At 41.1% G+C, this 22,191-nt stretch overlaps 1 protein-coding gene across 30 annotated transcripts in view; it reads right to left on the reverse strand.

The window, feature by feature from the left end:
- The window catches only part of ESRRG (estrogen related receptor gamma), a 390,326-nt gene that overhangs the window by 239,489 nt on the left and 128,646 nt on the right, over positions 1-22,191 (reverse strand). Inside the window, exon 1 of one of the 30 annotated variants that reach the window (XM_063152187.1) lies at positions 8,682-8,752. The exons of the other annotated variants lie outside the window; for them this stretch is intronic. The gene's annotated coding sequence lies outside the window, so the exon portion shown is untranslated. Of the gene's footprint in view, positions 1-8,681; positions 8,753-22,191 lie in introns of those variants that run through there. 30 annotated transcript variants of the gene reach the window in all.

A 22,191-nucleotide genomic window follows, 5' to 3' on the forward strand; every position in this document is an offset into this window, starting at 1 on the left:
GGGCACTTTTCACCAGGAGGCAGAGGCACGTGTGAACCACAGCACCAGGGGTACTCTCTGCTGCAAGGCTGCTCTCCTGAGGGGACTTTCCTGCTTCTCCCTACACCTCCATGGTAAAAACTCTGTGAGTATCCACACAAGGTGGTGAGAGGGGAGCAGAAGCACACAGAGAGTAACGCTTAGGAGGCCATTCTTGCAGAAAAAGGGAAAAGGACAATGGTTTTAAGCACACACCCTGTCAGTATTCCCTCTGCCTGCAGCAGCGTAAGAGAGAGGATGGGTACTTCACCCACTGCAATTATTAACAAGCAGGAGTATATGAAATGAATACAGGTTAACAAAACTGCTGTAAATTTGCTCCTCTCTTCTGCTTGCTTTGCTCCAAACCCAGCCTATACAGGATCCCTCATGCCAAGTATTACACCCTCAGCGATGGGGTTCACCCAACACAGGATACCAGAGCTGAGCTCAGACTCATTGCCACTGCCACATTTTTCCAAATATCTTTTCCATATTGAAAACTTTTGAAGATTACCCTAGGCCAATCTTTGTGTTAAATCACAAACCACAGTGAATCAATTAGTTAATCAATCCCATCAGGCAATCAATTAACATGAACTAAGAAATCCCTGAGCAGACATATTCTCATGTGAAGAAAGGTCACCTGCTGAGGCCTTTATATGTCTGTTCATATTAGTTTAAGCCCAGGTTCAGAAGGAGAAATTTTCCTCTGATAACAGTTCTTTGTATTGATGTGTCAGCACAGACACCTAGTCTCCGTGTACGTCTGGCAGAGAGCGTCTCTATTTTACTCGTGTAATAACTAGAGGCCACTTTCAGGAGAGGGAATCTGAGATTTGTGCTCTGATGTGGTGAGAGACGAGTCCTCTTTCGGTGCCACTGAAAGGACTTTGTACCAGGCTTTGAAAGGGTACCTTAGCAAAGGAGGAAATGGGGCTTTTTCAGGCACACACCTCAGAAACTGCAAGTGCAAGCAAGTTTGCCATCACCCCCAAACACTGAATCAGTATCTTGTAGTTGTGTGGTAGTTATCACTCAGGGATGACTCACAATTCAGTGATAAATCCATTCATTCAGATTTGCAGCTGACCTGCAGCCCAAGAAGTTGAGGTCACCACTGTTCATCAACAGGGAAAGCTGAATTTTTGGGTGGGAGGAAGCAAAGCCATCAGCACACACAAGGCCCCACATCAATATCGTGGTAAAGCAGAAGCTTCAGCAGAGACAAAAGGTGGTGGGCAATGTGAATTCTGTGAAATCAATGTCAGGCCTGCAGAATCCTGCTTGGTGACCCCACCACTGCTGTCTGTTTGGACAGGGGCTGTCCTGTGGAGCTGCTCAGCAGCACAAGTTTCTGTGCAGGTAGCTAAGGAGTGTGGCACCTCCAACCTCTGCCACAAGCTCAATGTCCCTTCTGCAGCACTCCTCTTCCACTAAACAAACTACACACTTAGCAGAAAACAGGGTATCAAATAAATGCGGGCACTGCTCTTCTAATCACAGCCAGAGTCAGGGGGAGAAAGAAAGATGCCTGAACAGTGGAGAATTGGCCTATCTTGGGATGGGGGGGAAAAATGCAAAGGTATGAAAATGTATTCAACAATGCTCTCAGTGCTCAGATCCAGCGGTGACAGGGCTATAAGCAGATGCATTAGGCTGGAAATATATCAAGGTTAGATTAAGCTGCAGAGTTTCCATTTTATTAATGGTCTTCAATCTGACTCCTTAATAAAATGGAAACCATTTGTAAAATTTTGATCAGAATCCACACTTAGCTTTCAAGTGCTTGCAACCTTTGGGTATATTCAGGAACAGATTTCAAACAGTCCATGCCTAAAAATGAAGGTGAGGAGGAGATGAGGAGAAAATGGCTCGAGGTGAATCATACCTTGGAGTGAATTATTATGTAAACTGTGATTTAGGCTACATAAAGAAATCATTAGGACAGCAGGGGGTTTTTCCACAAATCACAGATATGTTGGACCACTGCAGTATCTGCCACAGGTGTAAAGAGAAGAGTAAATATCTGAGATGCCTATATTTAAACATTATCCTCAATGCCATATTAGAGCTACTGGAGTGTTGCTTTGAACAAGAAAGAATGAGAGGCCAATGGGCTAAAGAAGGAGCGGGAACTGCAATTAATGCAATGCTGCATCATTTTCAATTCATTCAAGTTTCTTCCCAGCTGCTGACAGAGAACAGAAGAAAGAAAAGTTTTACCTAACAGCTACTGGAGAAAGAAGTGCTGTTGGATAAAATAAAGGTGACAGGAAAAAGCATCAGGAAATATCACACCACAGTTCCCTCTCCCATGCAGAAGGGAGCCTGCATAGAAAGAAGTTCACACTTCTAATGTAAAAAGAAACTGAAACTCATATTTATATGAGCCATAGAATAATTTCATTTAATAACAATCCTGCCAGAAGGGAAAAGGCAAAAAAACCTTGCCAGTGCATATGCTGTGCTGCTGCACTTCTTCTATTTGAAACCCAAAGAAGAAATCTTAAAGGAAATAATATTTGTTATAATATGGCAGGCTGTGGGTTAATTGACTGTTAGTTACACACAGATTTCTGAAATAATTTCAGGTAGACTTTTTCTCTGGTGAGTGATTGAATTTACTGAAAACAGAGGGCTCAAGCTCTCCTTTTCAGCCTTAGGAAAAGGAGAATGGCATCACACAAGATCTCCAAACAGGATCAGGATGTTTTTAAAAATAAAAAAAAAAAATACAAGGAGAACAGTATCACCCACACTGGCTTACAGCCCTCAGTAAGGAGAACATTATCCAAGGCCACGGCCTTTGTTAGCAAGCAGCGACTTTTCCTAACACTTGAACCTGATGACGTCTATCCTAATAAAGCTTACATCCTTAATGAAGCATGAGCACTTCCTCTGGGAAAGGCCCAGAACTATCAGGAAGGACAACATGGCACTGTAACAAATTAAGAGTCTGTTTCCCTCCCTTTGACTTTGATATCTACTTGGATGACATTTGCAGCACTTATGGAGAATAGGGTATGGAAAGAAGAACATTGATCAGTCTGGCCAGTTTATCTTAGGACACAAATCTGGAAATGTTTAACAGAACTAGACACTGTCACTTCACCTTATACCTCATGCTCATGGTGACCCCAGCTGAAAGTATGGAACATACTAATTCAGACTAACTGAACAATTTCTATAGGGGACACCTCCATCTGCTCTTCACAAGGCATTTGTCTGCACATCCACAGACTACCTGGCAAATACAAATGCAACACAAGGCAAGCACAAGTGACCACTCTATGGAGCCTGTCAGACACATGGGGTTTTGATCCAGGACAAGACAGGCAGGTGAAGGAAAAAGACAACGTGTAGTTACAGAAATACTATTGTTTCACAAGCCATACTTCCACAAAACTGTTTCCTCATAATCCAAATAAACCAGCCTCCTCATATGTTAGGGTCTTCCTGTTATCACACATGCTTTGGCATTTTGGCAGGGTGAGAACCACCTACACAGAATATTTTAGGCTGACACCTTCTTGAAACCACACCGAAGTCAAAAAGATAGCTGGGTCTCTAATTCCCATTTCCCTCCACTACTTGAAGTTGAGTAGTAAGATGGCACAGCAAAGCTGATAAATTCAGGTGTTCACACTTAAAATAACAAAAGACAGGGCCCCTCTCTGAACTGAACTAGCCCAAGTGAGTCGATATTTTGAGGGTTTTTGGGAGACTCCAGCTAGACTTAAAAAGAGTGCTTTGTAGTGTCCATCTCGTGCTGAAAGAGAGGGTATTCAGCATGGTGCTAATCCAATGCAGCACACAAACGAGCAGTTTATTTAAAACAAAACTTGATCCTTATTGGGAGCTGAGATATTTGAAGTACACACAAGTAAAACTAATTTAACCTTTGAAAAGTTATCTCCGGAGGGAAGAATAGAAATCCCTTTATAAGATTTTTAAGCACTGCAATTATTGACGAGGACTATATTACTTCAGTTTTCTCTGATCAGAAAAAAAAGCAAAGCCACAGGAGACATCAGCAGCTGTCAGGCTGTTTTCCAACTGCAATGAGGTAGTTTACAGTGGGCTTGTGCCAGTCTCTTAAGACCCAGTTAAGAAGCCTTTTTAAAATGCCTTAAAAAGCCAACTCATACATTAATCAAGTTGAGCTCTCATCCATACTTACTGCAATACATCAACTACCATGTCTTTTTTTTATTTTAATAAATTCCAGTTGACAGCAGACACCTTATTAAGGCTCACTAAAATGATACAATAAGTAAAAGGCTATTAATATTGCTTTTTTCCCCCGCTGCTATTGTCTTGCCGCACTGGTCTGCAAACAAATTCAGGCTGCGTTACAATTAATGCCAATGGAACTCCTTCTAACGACTTCCAGCTTGCTAATTTTTTACGCTAATAATAAAAAAAAGGCATTGCTATGCAAGAACGGCCCCCTTTTATCATGCTCGCATGGCACACTAGAGAGCTCCTGCCATTGTTCACATGAAAGACAATTAAACCCAGGAACATCAAACCCAAAAATGACAATCTGCTAACCAGCACTGGGTATTGCTGAATTCTTTTCTCTATTTTCTGAACTGATAGAAAACAATTCTCCAAAGACGTTTCCCTCTCCCATGCCCACCCTTTGGAAAAAAAAAAAAGTTTGAAATACTCTCGCTGATTTATGCATCTCTGCTCAGAATTTATTAACTGGCTGGGGCCAATTTCACTCTCAAACATCTATTGCCTCCAGGTTTGAATTCTGGACATATTTCAAGAAATGCAATAATATTGTCCACATAGCTTCATATTTAAAAATCAACATGATTTTTTTTCATGGTTCATGTTTTCTGAAACACAATATAAAATGCCAAAGGCAGGAGGATAAAGCTGATGTGGTAACAAGTTTATTTCTTCCAATCTTCTAGGGAGAAGGATGGAGAGCAAAAAGGGTCATCAGGTTTGCTGCAAATTAGGTGCATTCACAGTGTTAATTTAGAATAAAGGTAACCACTTGGTTTTTGTTCACCAGCTGTCCTGATTGGAGGCTCTGCCTTTGCATAAGCCCATACCTGTCCCAGCAACTTGGGCCCTAGTCCAGTCACTTTATTCTGCAACACAGTACATTCATATTTACCTCAAGAAGTCCAAGAAGCTAGAATCACAGCAAATAGCCATTTAATATTCTGAATATTCATGTTCCTGGTAGTTCAGTGTGTGCATGCATATATGTGGCAACATTATATACACGAAGTTAAGAAGCAATTGGTAACCTGCTGATTGCTACAGATTTGACAGGAGTAATGAGAGGCAACACTTTGGCTGAAGGACACAAATCTTTTGAAAAAAAAGTCTAGATTACATTTAGTACTGAATCACAAAACTATGTATAAATACCAGACCTTACAAACATGCAGAAGGAGAAGGAATTTATATTTTTGAGGAAAAACTAGGAATTCCCATCTCCTTTTGCCATACACATCTTACTTCCTACCCCCTTAGGCTGAAGGCAATCAGGCCTTAAACCTGTCACCTGAGCAGGCTGGGATATTTCAAGGCCTCTGCTTCAGACCAGAGAAGTTGTGGTAAATTCTACTTTTGGGAGAGAAGAACATTTTTGTGTTGTTGTCTAATAGCCACTGAGAGCTGTGGAGTGTTAAGAACATACCCCAGAAAAGACAGATTAGTAGGAAGTGGCCAAAAGAGGCCATAAAATGTGCATTAAAAATGCAATTCATCACATAACTGTGCAATTTGTCAAATGGATATTGTACCTTTCATAGTGTCTTTTGGGACAGAAGCAAAAGAAAAAGGCCTGGGAGATAACAGTTCTATTCCTGGCTCTGCTACTGGTTCTCTTTTTGACCTTGGGGAAGGCTTTTTAGCCAAAACATGTGGACTGTTTTCCACTTCTATTATTGAACCTCTAACTTCATTTTGATTAAGTTCATAGTTGGACTTCAAAATCAGTGTCCTGAAAACAGAGAATTAGTAGGCCCCTGACACCAAAATCTGACTTCTCAGCTGTCTGTTAGCCAAGGTGTGAACCTACATGTCTTTATGCATAAAATTGGGAAGACAAAGCTAACATCTTAAAAGAGATTTCACAAGAATTAATTTGATATTTACACAGGTGTGATTAAATAGGTATGGAGGTATTTAATTGTTCTACTAAAATGACCCTAAAATAATTGCTAATCTGTTCTCTGTCAGTCAGGGGGCTGGATATTTGCTGGCTATGGAACAGCATCAGCCATTAACTGGCAGGTTGGGCTACAGAAGCATGGAGCACGTGGTCCTTGCCTCTCACACCTGTTGTGCTTCCCAAAGAGGATGCACCTCAGTGGCTGCAGGAGCAAGGGCAGAGAACCTGATGGAAGCAGCTCTGCTGCTCTGAGCTAGTGCTGCCCTCTGCTCTGACCAGTGGTTTCAGCACAGCCTCACCACCCCCAGAACTGCACTCACTGCACCCATTTCAAGAGTGGGAAAGCTCACATCACCTCTCTAGAAGGCAGTAACCTGTTTTCTAGCACCAGTTTGGCCCACAGTTGTGCTCCATCCAAACACATGTTATTTGGGCCCCAATAAACACATTTACAATTCTTCCATCCCCAACTTAACTTTTCTGAGGTATCAGCTGTCCTGTCCCCTAGAATGGCATTTGTGATAAGGACAAACACACTTGCATTAAGTGCATTGAAAAGTCTTTTTGTATCTGGGTTGAGACCCGTGGAGCACAGCCTATGATCTGTCTCCAGTAGTGAGGAAGCCAAGAGTCACTGGCAGCATCCTCACCTACGAAAATCCCCAATTTTCATGGGTGAGGAGGCTGCTGCGCTTATCTGGCACCCTGTGCACTTAGTGGACAGCCTGTCCAGGGGGTGGCTGTGTTCACATTCCACCTGCAGCTGCCCCTGGGTGCCACCCGTGCAGGCAGAGGTCTTTATTTCTCCTCAGTGCTAGAGACTCCAGCTCTACAGCAGAGTGCAGGCTTTCACTCTGCATCAGCCAGCTGCTCTGTGAGTGCCAACTGCGTGCAGGGGCTGCATGTCAACCACTGCCATTCCTCAACACAACTCACTTGCACTTAAAAGACACAATAAAAGAAAGGAATCTCTGTTTTGCTGCATTTGGAGAGGCATGGGGGCATTTTGTATGTTTGTGATTTGTTTTTGTTTTTTTTTTCCATCTTAAAGAGACAAAACAAATTACAAGTAATGAAAACATCCGCTTCTCTTTTGCATGGTCACACAGGCACTACATTTGGCTCACTTAGACACTGTGCCTGAGCCAATTTAGATGTGACATCCCAAACAATTATATGACCCCCTCAAGTCTACAAAAAACCCACTATTTTGCCCACAACATTCCAACTTTGCAGCTTATTTGAGCCCCACAGAAAGTGTAAGAAAGCAGACCTGAATTAGTACTGCTAAAATCAGAAGCTAAGTTTCTATTAATTTCTTCACAAAAGAAAAATAAAGGGAGAAAATTAACAGGTCTGACATCAAAGATGAATTTTAGCATTGCCTACCCTGGTGTCAATCAATAACAAACCCAAAGAGTTACTCTAAATTAATGCAGATAGAAAATGAAAGTAGACAAAACCCATACAGACTGTAATGAAATTGCTTATTGATAGTGCTTCACTTACTGTCCAAATAAAAAAGGAGTATATGACCAAATTGTTCTGTACACATTCCCTTCCTTTTAATTACAGAGTAAGAGCAGCAATCGTTATCTCTTCTATCAACTCACTGAGATTTATAATATGGCCTGCTCCCCACACTTAAGACAATATAACCCTACACCACAGCAATATTGTAGTGCCACATCCTGTATCCTAGCAACGGTTTAGGGCTTGCATTTGATGTCAAAATAATGGGTCCTGCTTAATCTCTTGGTTTTTTTAAAGTAGGGGGTAAAACACTGAAATCCAGGAGTTCAGGGGGAAAAAAATCACTGAGAAGCATTCTAAAAGCAGCCCTATGGGGTATATACAGATGTGCACACTCTGATGTGTATGGCTAAATAGATAACCACATGTATACACAAAATAGATGGTCTCGTTTTTGTCTTTAAATTGTTTAGACAGGAGTGAAAGCTGAGAAATGGAATGATGTATATCACTTTCAAGATACCAAAGGCTTTTAACAAATACAATCTTCCTCCTGCTTTTATCAGTTCAGTGTCTTCTGTAAAAACATGACTTACAGTCCCAGTTTTTCCTCATTTAAATTTGGTCCTAACACCATATTAAAAGAAAAATATATTCCTGACTCTCTAATTTCTTGTGCCTCGTCTATCTTCTTTCAAAGATTTGTTTAAAACATACTGATTAAGTCATCTAACTCCTAGCGACACTCTCCAAGTTATATCACAGCTGAGATTTTTCTGTATTGACTATTTAAAACATCAATTGTGATGGAAAAATCCAAATGGCTTGGTTTGTAAGAGCACCGGGGATATGTGGTAGTACCCAGTAATAGTGACCAAATAGAATAACAGTATTAGGCATCTCTGCTGCAGTTCAGAGACTGGAAAGCACTTTGAAAGCCAAGTATTCAGGTCTGCGTGGCTGCCAGAGAAGAATACATGTATGTATGATGCACACATGCATACACCACTTCTGCAGAAGAAAGACACAGGACCAAACTCACAATTTTAAAGACTGAGGAAATGTGAAAAACTGACAGCTATGCTGTTATAGTCTTCCCCAGGCAATCCAGTCTTCCTTTCTATCGGCACAAGTTTGCAATTCTTACTTTGAATGCCCATGGGAACACTGCAAAACAGGTAGGGGAAGAGAGCATCAGCCATCCCGTGAGCAACAAGTAAACAGGGTTATGTTGAACCTGTGGGTTTCTAAAGACACTTGTACTCACACAGCTAAGTAGGCTTGGGAATATTTGCTCTTCTTTGCCCCCAAGGCCTCAACAGAACACAAGGAACAAAGATTGTTTCAAATTGTGTTTGGGGTTTTTTTTTCAATATTTCCCTATACATCACTTAAAAATATACAGGGGAAAAAAACCCCTTTCTCTCTGAAAGCCCCTGGTGAGGGTACAAACCAGCAAAAGGTTTTGTACAGCAGTCACTGCCCATCCAACAGCTACATTAACAAACCCTCAAACACCCACAGTACCACAGCTCTGCCCTCTCTCACTTCACCCCACTAATCCACTCCCTTGGGGAGAGCCACATCCAAACAGGCAGCCCCTGAAGCGTGCCCCCAGCACCAGCTAACCCCAGCTCTGTGGGACCAGCAGGGACAGAGAAATGAAGAAATGGGAGGAGTCGCGCTTGGGTGCCTGGTACAAAGAGAGAGCCACTGAGCAAGAAGAAAAACACTGCTCGCAGGAGAGCAATTTCTTTTTGTTATCCACAATATTTTACTTCTAGCTGCAAACCTGGAGCTTGAAAGGATCCTTGTGAGTGCTGTTTATTTATTTAAACCAATTCTTGCAGCTCTGCTTCTCTGTAAACAATACTGAGGTGAAGAGTTTACAGGAGCACATTGTCCAGAGTTCAGCACCAGGCAGCACCCAGTTTGGGAGGCTTCCCCTTCCTTCTGTCTCAAAGGGAACTGTTTAGTGCGTGGGCACATGCACACAGCAATTCACCTTTCTCTGCAGTTGTCATCACAGCCATTCCCTGACAGATATTATTATCCCCTGAAGATGGTGCGTGGACAGCCCTATCCCCTGCTACGCTGTCCCAGTTTTATAAACTGCAAATCTGGGCAGCTTACTCCACGGGAGGAAAAAAAAATACAAATAAAGCTGTTTAAAAAGAACAGCTGGGGCCACACTGCTGCATTAATGTGGCCCCTGCAGAGGAAAGGCACCATCTCTCTGTCACTCCAGGCCCTTCCTTCCCCCTGCAGTGACACCCCACCCACCACCAGTGAGCCCTGCCACAGCCTCACTGGGCAGCAAAGGGGGGCCCAGCAGCAAATCTTCTACACCTAAGCAAATGAGATGTAAGTTGGGAAGGAGGGTCAAGGATCCCTGTGGCACAGATTCCCTCCCAGCCAAAACCATTGCAAGAGAGCCCTATGAGTTTAGGCAACATTTGCCTCAGCTTCTGCTGAGAAACTTTGAAGATGAGCACAGCCTTGTGCACCCACCTGACCAAGCTCAGCCCAAGCACATGTCTAAGGACTGATTCAAACTGAAAGTCCAAACAGAAGAGGTTTAAATGCCAAGCAAAGTCTGAATTAAAATTTATGGGTTTTTTTCCTCCAGAGCTATGTGATCCAACACAGGTTGGCAGTAAATGGAAAACAAAAAACCAGAGCCACTTACAACACATTTTTCAAAGGACAGCACTGCAACAGGGTCTCTGATCAAATGGCCATTGTATGAACATGAGTCTTACACACAAATCGCGTCTCTGTGTTTCCAAAGGAATTTTAAAAAACCCACAAACCACAAAAGCAAAACAAAAATACCCAAACCACACAATTTGCTTAAGTACTCATTTTGAGGGCAAATATTCCCTTGATCCATAAGCAACAGAAAACTTGTAAACCGGGGGACTATGCAAGTTTTCCATCCTGGTGTCACATAGCCTCATTTCCCTTAGACAGGCAAAGCTAAAATGAGAGGTTGGTAAGGAGAATACCATTAGCAAATGGTCTGACCCATAGGTAGATGGCTTGCCAGCCAGCTTTTAAATAACTTGTTTGTATAATCTCTCAACACACACCTGCCTGAAGTAATTTGTCCCCTTTTTGGGTGTTTTTTTTTGTTTTTTTTTTTTTTTACAATTTTAGTTTTAGGTGTTTCTATTTTTAAAGTAAAATGGATTTTGTTGATCCTGCAACAAATAAGCTCCAAATTTTGCTGGTTAATTGCCATTTAGCCACACAAAACCCTGAGTTTCTTTTCTTTGGCCAGATGAGCAAAAAAGCCATAGACATGTTGAGACCATTCAAATTCCAAATCTTTAAAGAAACAACAGAGCAGCAAAGTATAGGGATTTCAAAAAAAAAAAAAAAAACCTCCCTTGAAAAATCAGTCTCAGCTAAGTCACTATTTGGTAGAAACTCCTTTGGTATATCTGTCATTTTGATACATACCAGCTTTTTGCTTAGAACAAAAGGGACAGAAGTGTCTAATTACTATCACACTGCACACAATAACACTTCTTGGACATCCTCAAGTAAAACCTTAAAAAAAAATACAACAAAACTCAGGCTGCTTATAGATGACCAGCTCATGAGGCATTTAAGGTTTTTCAGTTAACCTTTACAGTCACACAAAACACATTTGTATCTTGTGGTCACAGTGAGATCCCACTTTATCATCTTTGATTTGCTTCTTTCTTGAGAATTTTCACCTGGTTTTCCAAATCAGCATCCCATCACTGAAGTCATATAACACCACCAGTGTATGGCAAACATGAGATTTGGAAATTCACTGTACTGCAGACCCTCATTGAATAACATTCAACCTCATGTTTACAGCTCAAGTGATTTCAAAAGAGATGAGTAATCTAAGTTTGTTTTTTAAGTCTTTGGCTGTAGTTTATGCTACACCAGCAAACTCTGAACTTTCAGTGTACAAATTTCCTCTCTCCCTGTCATCTGAAGAAAACAGAGCACAGCCCCACTGGCATCTTCATCTACTACCTGCTGCTGGCTTGGAATGTAATGTCAAAATTAAAAAACTGATACCAAGTCATTTTCTAAAATAAAGTTCAATATTGTGTTTTGAAGAAAAGGGGCACTTAAGCTAAATCAAATGTTTAGAATTTTGGTCAAATTCAGATCATCACCAGCTGCTTCTCCACAAGTGCCTCTGATTCAACTGGGACTACAAATGTGACTTCAAACCTTACTAGCCTAGTCTTTCCTATTAGGCTCTTCTGCGTTTAGCCACAGCTGTAAAACCTGTGAGAAGTCCCTTTCCCATTATGTTTCCAGTAAGATGCTGGCAATGAAGAGATATGCAAGAATGCTACAGAATGGTAAAAAAAAAAAACAGAAAAAAGTGTGGTTTTATTTCTTGCCTAAATATGTAGGCAACCATTAGTGAGTGGTAGATTGCTTAACTTCATTACACAGATACTCTTCATGTTTTGTTTGTGATTATTTAAAATGGACTGCTGGTACAAACTCATTATAAGCAAAACAGAGGGAAAGTGCCTATGATCGTAATTTGTGACCTTAGGAGATCCCAGGTGCAGAAAAGACTTGAAGTATTTGCAAGGGAACACATCTGTGTTGCATCAGATGCAGGTTCCAGACCACGAATCTTCAGGTAACAGTGAGTAACACAAATATTCATGGCCATCTACTGCCATTCTTTTGGTGGATTGCAAATTTCAGAATGCTAATTTCAGTTGATGTGTGGATGTATAACTTCTCTTTTAGTATTTATATACAACTATCACATTTTTAAAGCCATTAACAATGCAAATACTCAGCATCTGCCATTTCAAGAGTTCTCTGTCAGTGAAAGGTTTTAAAAGGTTTTGATCTCAACGTGCTGAACTGCTGAGCCCAGTAGTCTCACATTTATGCCAGTGTAAATTAGCAACAAGTCAATGGAATTAAACTGGAGCAAGAAAAAAAAGTGGTGCAAAGATTCTCATATTCCCATTTTAATTATCACAGAAATTAGACTTGAAATGCACTGCAGTGAAGTCAAGAAAAAAAGCAAAATTAATATTTATAAACTAAACAATGCAGTTGACATTAATAATACTTTGTTTGTTTAAAGTGTAGCACAAGTTGCTTGACCATTTGTAGCAGCTTTTTGTTTTACTCTTTACCTATTCCTGACACAGTGTAGCACTGAACTAAGGTAGTGTTTTAGGTGTTTTCAAATGGTGAAAAATTGTGAAAAGGAACCAGACAGCTGCATGAAATGGTGAATTTTGTTGTTAACAGAGACTCTGGAAGATACTGCACTTGGAACAATTCATCCACAGAGGACATCCCTCAGCTTGGTTAACTCAACCTCACACTTCAATTTGCCAAGCTCAAATATGAAGCACCAGTTGTGAGTAAGGGGCAAGGTGCTCTCGGTGGGGCAGGTAAATAATCCATGAGATGGACTTTTAGCCAAGGGATGGGCCAGCTGGACCAGCAGGTAAATAATCCACAAGATGGACCTTTGGCCAAGGGATGGACCAGCTGGAGGAGCTCGGTGTCTGTGGGATCTGGCTTCCCGTTCATTCCCTGCTCATCCCCAAACCCCCAGCAGGACAGGACTTACTGAAGGCCGAACAACTAATTAGCAGCTTTTTTCCACCGACTAATACAATTCCCTTCTAGCTGCTCCATAAAGAAGATTCAGTGGAATACCTCTGTGAAAGCAGTGGAATTCCAGGTAGTTATGGTGACGAATTTCATTGTGAATGAGGATCAATGTCCCATACTACTTTGAATAGTAATTTCTTAATTCTTATTCAAATCCGGCCAGCAAGATAATATAACTTGAACTGAATTGGCCATGTGATCCTGATGGCATCCCATTAATGGGCTGTTCACTTAATTTATGTAATTTTTAAAAATTAAATGGTCATATTTTAAATCCCTACTGCGGTCCTTCAGATTGAAAGTACATGTTTAAAAGTTATAGTCTCTTTATAAATCAGTATGTCTGCACTTCTTAGTTTGTTGACTGAACTTTCCCCAAGTTTTAATTCATCTTTCCTCATCTTTCTCTCTTCTGCCTGTGAGAACATTACAAAATCCCTGCATCCAGCCATTTCATACCCATTAACTAGCCATGTTATGCACCACAGGAAAAAAACCCTCAACATTTGTAAATTCTTATTTGTGTTGGCAAACAAACCATGGTTTTCTATTTGCACAGAGAGAGCATAAAAATCCAGTTATAGGGACACTTTCACTGATAGTCAAAAGCCAAATAAATCCTGTCTGTAAGCAAAACGACCATGAAGGCAGTTATTAATAACAACAGCTTACAGACCTAATTCTGCAAGATGCTGAGCTTCCCCCTCTGAGCACAGAGGAATCCAAGGTGATCGGCACCTCCTGCAAAGTATTTGGCAACTGTGGCCTAAAGGGCTCACTGCAGACACTCAGCCGTGCCCCAGGAGCACAGCTGCCCCCAGCAGCCCCAGCCCTGAGAGGGAGCAAGATACTGGGAAAAGAAATGCCCCCTCTACCCAGGGCTATTTATAAAGCTTGCACTAAACATTTAAAGCCAAGCCCTAACTTGGCAAGGTGTCAAGGACCACACTGAAAAAAACCCCTATACCCTCATTAAGAAAACGCATGAAGCACTGATTTCTATTTTTGGCCACAGTTGTAAGCATTGCCAGGGTTACAGCTGCTTTATTGTGGTTTCTCAAGAATTTCCTTGATAAAAAAGGACAACAGAATTAGCTGAGCCTTTTGGAAATAGCTGCACAGTCCAGCTGTAAAACAATGTCAAGTAGCTGGCAAAAAAACAAACCAAAACCCCACAATATAACAGTAGCTGCATGTCTACCAGCAGTGGCACGCTCGCCCTCTGAAGTTCCTTATTTGGAACTGGGAAAGGGCAAGAAGAGGGAGACTTGAAATCTTCTAAATCTACTGCCCAAACTGGTACAGAAGTGTTTTTGTTGGTGAGCACATCATGATAACCTTCCAGTGAAGACACTTTTCTAGCAAGACCTAGGGGTGCCTCGTGCACAGACGTGTAGGTGGAGATAAGGGATGGAGATGGAAACGAGTTCAACATTCTTTTCTTCCAGAGGGAAAAGTATTTAGCAAACAGTGTACTAGGAGAAAGAACTGAAAAACAAAGTAATAAAATCTTCAAAGCAATTGGTCTTTCTTATTTCATGCCAAAGAATTACAATCTGTATCATTTTCTAGGAGAAGGCAGCTCAGGTACAGGATTTAGGGTCAAGAGGACTGGATTCATCAAAGCCTTGGGCAAGCAGCTCTTGGCTTTTCCTACTAAATGCCTGCTCGCTCCCCCAGTTTCTGGAGGAATCAAAGACAATCAATGGTTTGTACCTGCTGGAAAGATGAAGAGAGAGGAAGCTTTCCCTTGCATGTATGCACGCATGCAGACCTATTTCATGTCTGTAAGCAGGGACAGATCATCCATATACTGTTATGTCACCGGAGTTTTAGAATATCAAATAAAAATCTTCCTGTAAAGGCAATGAAATGTCCAGACAAGGATATTATATCACATTACATATTCATTTCAGTGTTCATATTTTTATACTATTATTCCTGTGGTTTTTGAGGAGAAATAAAAATGCCCTGTCCTTCCCTCAGCTGAAATTCAGATATACTGACAAACATGCTGAACAGTGAGAGGAAATGGCTACATGGGCAAGTTACAAGGAAGTGCACTAGTTATTCCCCAGCTTTGTAAAAGCAAAGCTCACAAGAGAAGAGGAGAAAACTTTGGTGGGTAGAGGAGAAAATGAAGTAAGGCAGTTCACTACCAACTACAGTGAATCAGTTCCTGCACATGAGGACCCAATACCTAGGTTCAGAGTAAGTTTCTGTGTTAAATTTTAATACTCCTTCACAAGTCAAATTTTTTCATACTTCAGTACTCTTAGTGATATACTAAGAAAGGTTATAATTATACATAATCACAATAATCAACCCCATAATTATTTCACCTGGGACCCTTTCCATTCCTGCCTGACTTAGCTATATGGTGTCAGTTTTTAGACTGAGCACCATGAGTTGCGAGAAACTGCTTAGCTAGAGCGACACAATCAAGACCAAACCAGGTTAGCTGCTGCGCCCCCGGCAGTGTAAGTGTTGAATAATGAAAGTCTTCTCTTAGACCAAGCAGTAACCTAATATCTGTATTAAAAAAAAAAAAACAAAACAAAAAAAAAACCAAAAACAAAATAAAAACAAAAATAAAAAAACCCCAAACCAAAAAACCAAATCACAAAAAAAAAAAAAAAACAACAACAAAAAAAAAAACAAACAACAAAAACCCACACAGAAAAAGTGGATTCATTTGTCATGTACAAGTAGAGAAAACAGGGCACTCAGCTGGAACCCAGAAGATATGAATTACAGGTAATATTTTCAAGATTGTCTAAGGTCTTGATAATTAAATTAACTCAGGCATAGCTCACTCAACATCACGGTCCCTAGATTTCTTTTAAATATGGGTTCAAGGTCAATGGTGAGCAATACCTGAAAATCCTTAAAAATACCATATTTTAAGAAGCAAAATCCTATTCAGAGGTGATAGTGAACACCTGAACACCAACAAAGTCAAAGTTAGGTCTATTTGCAGGTATATTTGTTCTCTAGCCTGTGCTGTTGGTGATGGAAGAAGTGGCTTCCTGAGGACTGTCTGAAGCACACACTGGGCTCACCTCCAGGAGAGGCCTGTTTCAGTACATAATCTAAAAGGAGATGCTGAAATACTCACCCCGCATATCTGTGCTTTTCTTTATAACCATACTTCTGAGAGAGCCCAGAGTCAAACCCTGAAGGGCTAAGTTCCCTGACAGCAATGCTCTTCAGAAAAATGTTTTTCTTTAAAGTGCTTTCACTCATTTTGCCTGTTTGTCAAACTAGGTCCTTCTTCATACTCAATGTCCTTGCCTGTTGGTCTCATCCTTTCCTTTTAGACTGCAAATCCTTCTCTAGCCTGGAGACCCTCTGTGTTTACCTCCTCCCTTGCAGAACTCAGCACGTGCTTGCCCATCTCAACATTAGCACGTTCAGTGAGCTGGCTTGGGATAAAAATATGATGGCACGAGCAGGTGTGTCATTGTCACTGTGCCAGCTAGGAGGGTTTTTGTTTTGCCCAGTTAAGAAGCACAGTATTTGTACAGACATAATAATATCTAAGAGATCATGTCTATCTTTGGATTCTGCAGAAGTGTTTTTCACTGAGTTCCTAGTAGCCAAGTTAACTCTTTGCCCAGAATGAATATGCAGCATCCCAATCGTGGAGTGAGTGAATGGAAAGCCAGAAATAGAGTCCTGAAGATCAATAGATTTGACTGAGAAAGCGTTTGCATTCTCAGGGGTAGAGATCATTGTGTTTCTAAGTGGATCAGAGATATGATCCTTGGCTGCTGTGAATGGAATGGAAACTGGATGCCATCAGCAGGAGATACGAGTGCTGATGCAGTGAGGTAATGTGGTAAGGAATAGCGGAGTGGAAGGAATGCAGTGCCACTGCCCTGAGGAATCTTAAAATTAGCTCAATCTGGCATTCAAACGCTGGGTGAAGTGAAAAGGAAAAAAAAAAAGCACAGCAATTTTACAAGAGAATCGTTTCTGAAAGGAGAACAGTGGCTCTCTGCACTGCCAATCAAGACCCACGAGGCAACTCCCTACAAATCTGCCACCAGTCTCACCAGAGCCACCACAATCCTGGGAAGGAAAGGCAGCATTGAAAAATGATGGGTTAGTTCTACAGAAATGCAAGCCAAAGTCAACCTCACATGGATCATATTTTCACAAGAAAATCTCACAAGAAAGGTTAAATTCCTCTACAGTTTCTCTAAAGATCCTGTAAGGAGGAATGTCTCCTTTGAATGATACCAGCAGTAAGTTTCGCTTTTGTCTCTGATGAGAGTCAGGTTAGCCTGAAAATTAATATAATGACTCCAGCCAAAATGCAGCTGCTGCAGTAGGGTTCTTAGGGCACTGATTGTCTCCTCTCTAAAGCCAGGATGCTACTGCTTGGTTTATATGAAGGAGGAAGTTGCCTCTACTTTCTATCACCTTCTTCCACAGCTCCAACGCACAATGGTTATTAACCTTTCACAATAACTTCTATTATTGTCAGGAATGCAGAGGTTAAAGCATAACTCCAAGCCTACCTCAGGGTTATGTTTCAGGGGCTAGAGGCAGGAACTAATAAAATACTCACACTGATGGCTTTATTTTGAAACTGTACTGTAATGCTTGTAATTATGGCTACCCTAATTTTCTTCTATTCAAAATTACAGGGTATTCCTTACCCCTTCTGCACATTAAATACCACAGCCATAGGACAGTCAGAACCTGCTGGCAGGCAATCAAACTCCCAAGAGATGGAAATGCACACACCACAGCTGCTTTTCTGCCACATGCTGTCCCAGCAAAGAGGGACTGAAAGTCCAAGTGAAGATGGGATCTGACTGCAAAGCCAACATGCAGATTTTACCCCTGAAGGTTACTTGATACCTATTCCAAGGTCTAACCATGGACACTGAAATGTGTTTTACATATTTACAAAGCATTCTATTAACATTTCCATCAAAACGGGAAAAAAAAAAGAAAAGGAGAAATAAAACCTTATTAGGCACAATTCTCAGTGAGTGATATCTGCTTGGCACAGAGCAGACTGGGTCGTGTCAAGGAGATGGTGATACACACCATCCTTACGCCAACCCCAAATTCCCTATATCAGCACTTCTAAATTCTGCGGCAATTCTACAGCTGCAGGCCTTGGGCAAGCAGAAAAGGCAGAAGTGAAATAAAGCCCTGTCATGTCATCTCCCTGTACCACACACCCCTCAGCAGAAGCACAGAGGCAGAGGTGCAGGTTGGGAATTAAATAAAATAAAAAGGAGGAAAATTCTCATTGCTGGTCCCAAAGGAGCTTCTCTTTTATAGGGGAAGAGCCCTGCCAGGACTTTGCAATCAGATGATAGCACCCCCTGCATTGTTCAAGCACTGTCAAGGGGCATTACACTCAGAAGATAATCCAGCCCTTGAACTCCCTAGGTACTGGTTTTAAATACCTCTGATGAGATCCAACTGCAGCCTATCTGGGTATGCCTCAACCATCTAGCATCACATTTGGTTATGTCTACAAAAACACCAGCTAGGAAGAAAGAGATAATGAAGAATGACTTTATAGTCTCTTATTTGAGAAAAAGCTAAACATATGGATCCTGGCACTGAAAGTATGGAATCTGTGATAAAAACATATGGATATCCATATGGGGGGGGAAAAAAAAAGCAAGGAAAAAAAAAAAAAAGCTTCTCGGCCAGAAATTCTGTGCTTGCATTTTTATCCTGTATGCACAGTGCACCCCCTTCCCTCTGCAGCGCGTCGCTGCCTGCCGATGGATTAGGATGTTATAAATTCACATGCAAATTTCACAAAATGCTCTACTGTTATCAACTTTATTAGATTTACGAATACAGTCCCGCTTATATTTTTTTATTCTTTTAATCCCTTTCATCACTTAATAGCTCAGAAAGTAATGGATTTCAGTAAAAAGGAGAGGCTTATTACAATCAATCCTGTTGCTCTATCTCTGCTCGACGCTCAACTAATGAAACTTATTTTTCTTCAGGACCTCTACAGGAAATCCTTTCCTAAGGAAAAAAAAATGTTTAATATGTTGCTGACTTGTAATACTGCAACTGTATTATTCCTCTCCTTTGGGTGTCCATCCAGAGGTTTGTAAGAGCTATTAATCGTACTTTATTCACCAAATTCTAGCCTGTAGTGACACAAGAAGCTACTGAATCTTATTTAATACAATACGCCAACTTACAGTTCATATGACTGGAGGCCCACACAGTATCTTTTAACTCTGAAAACTCAAAGATTAATTTTCTTTTTAAATAGTGAGGGTAACAAGTTGCCAGAAAGGGCAACTTTATCAAAAGGTTTACATCTTAAATAGTCCCACTGTTGAGGATCACAAAGTCTCTGTCATCCAAGTTAGCCTTCCCTAAGATCTTATTTCAAGCATACAGTTTTTAAAGCTGTCTCAGTTCCCTCCTTTTGCATCCTTTGAATAAAAAGGCAAAGTACAAAAACAGAAAACACCCAACCTTCATTATTTAATTCTCTGTTAAGAGCTAAGGAACCATCCACAGATGCACTGGTTTAGCTAAACCTGCCATACCCCAGGGCACCCTGCACAGCCTCCAGGCCAGTCCTGCCCATGCTGCTTGGCTCATCTGCCTGCTCTTCTCTCCATCACTGCTGGCATCCCCTCCAAGCCTGGAAAAGTGCTCCAGAGCTTGTCCCTGTGTCCTGGGGGCTGTGCTACCCCACAGGATGCAGCCAGTGAGGCTGCCCAGAATGCTCCCCTCAACACAGGACCACCAGCAAGCGCCTTGGACACTGCCGGCAGAAGAACTCTGCTTGCTCCTAATGCATGGATGCCAAAGTTTATGGATATGCTTATTTCACTACACAAGTGTGAGGAAAGAAAACAACTTTGGGGTGACTTTTATGCCAGCAATGAATTAAGTGTTTTACCATTTCTCAATACCTCTCCACAGGAGAGCAAAAAATTTATGTCAGCAAAAGAAGCTAAGTCCCAATCGACCACGAGGAAGCTACAGACCAAGTCACTGCTTCAAACCAGACTCCTTACAGTTAAAGAACATTCAAGGAAATATTTTTCTTGGGCTTATTTATTATTAATGGAAATATTTGTTTGCTGGGATTTTTCTTTGCATCTGACCAGGACTGGAAATGAAAGTAGCATGAGAAAAGTTAAAAACAGAGGCATCATTTTAGAAAGAAGAGGTGCTGCATGTTATCAGGAACAGGAATCAAAATTCCATTTCCATTTTCCGACCCAACAAGATCTGCAGCACAGTATGGTTTTAGCTCTATTTAGTCAGTTGACAATAACATGGGACTTCCTACACTTCTGCCTCTGCTCTGGCCAACTCCAGAACTATCCATGAAGGTTACGGGATGTAAACAACCATGCAACACTTAATTAGGAGGCAGTGCTTCCTGGCTCAAAGTAGTTATGTTCTTAAACATAGGAATGACTTCTTTTTCACCATATCAAGCAAAGTTACTAATATTTTGAGGGGCTGTGATTCATTTCAACAAGAAATGCTTCTTGTTACTACAGATCAATGAAGGGAAGTTACGTATCCAATGGATATATACCTACTATGTGTCTGGATATATATCTACTGCAAAGCTTCATCCTACAAATATCTCACATGGTTAATTTTACTCACAGGAGCACCTGCTTGTATGAATAAAGTTACTCACGTGCACAAGTGTTTGCAAGACTGAGCCCCTAAATCCATTAAATTAATGGTGGAAATACATAAAATATATAATTGATGAACAAGTGAATTAGGATTCTGCTCAAAAGTAGGTAGAAAAGGATTATCACTCAGGCAAGCTCTCTCTTCACTGACTGTTTCTGATTGATAGATTTGTATAAGGCTGAGTTTCTGATTAGTTCTGAGATATGAAAGCTTCAAAATGTAGGAATAAAAAAAAAAAAGACTTTCTGAAAATGAAATGCAATATCCAATTCAATTAAAAGAAAAAGCTATTATCTGGAATTGAACCAAGACTTTGGGATAACGTTATTTATTCCGTGCCAAATTTAGTAGATGTTTTCCAAAATGCCAGTTTACTTGGATTTTATGGAAAAATTGACCTTTTCACCCAGAACAGAGGCTGCTAATTTCATTAAAGTTGTTAGATATTTCCTCAGAGGGCATCCATGCCAATTCTAGTATTTCAATTCCCCTGTTTCCATCTATATTCCTCTTGCATGGAAGCGGCCTGACAAAGCTATAACCATGCTGTTGTTTCCTGCTCCTTCTGTACCCACTGCCAATGTACTTCATTATTCAACCTCTGAGAACATTGAGGAAACTGGGAAAAGTAAGTGCTGCCCATCCAGAGCTGCCCTCCTGCTCACACCCAGCAGCCCTAAGCCCTGGGTCAGGTAATCTGCACCACGAGCATCCCAGAAGAGCCTGAATCAACTCGACTGACAGGAGATGAGCCAAGCCTGTCAATTCATACAGCAGCCTGGGCTCATCATCTGTATTTACATAGTTCCTCAATCAAACTCCTGCGCTCTGTAAACTCCGTTTATTACCCTTCGTACGGGCCGACACGGTTTTACAGTTTGCTCTCCTTACAGTAGAGGCACAGATCTACTCTTGATAGCTATTTTGTACCTTAACTCTCCCTTTTAAGAGGGAGGGAGCAGTTATTACTTGCCAAACCAGCACATGTTCATAGAGAGAGTGCGGTCAAGTGGTCAGGAGCAGAGCTGATGTTAATTAGCAATGAAATGAGGAATGAACCAGCATTAGCCCTGAGACTAATCAATGGGAAAATCACTCCAAGCAGGCAGCTTAATGAAGTACTATACAGCTGTTTATTTTTAGTCTGTTTTAGCCTGACAACAAAATCCCGATTAATTAGGGAATAAAAGTCTTTGTAAAACGTATTTCCTTGTAGAGCCTTGCTA

Source organism: Melospiza melodia, chromosome 3, assembly GCF_035770615.1.
Source record: "Melospiza melodia melodia isolate bMelMel2 chromosome 3, bMelMel2.pri, whole genome shotgun sequence".
Classification (NCBI taxonomy): domain Eukaryota; kingdom Metazoa; phylum Chordata; class Aves; order Passeriformes; family Passerellidae; genus Melospiza; species Melospiza melodia.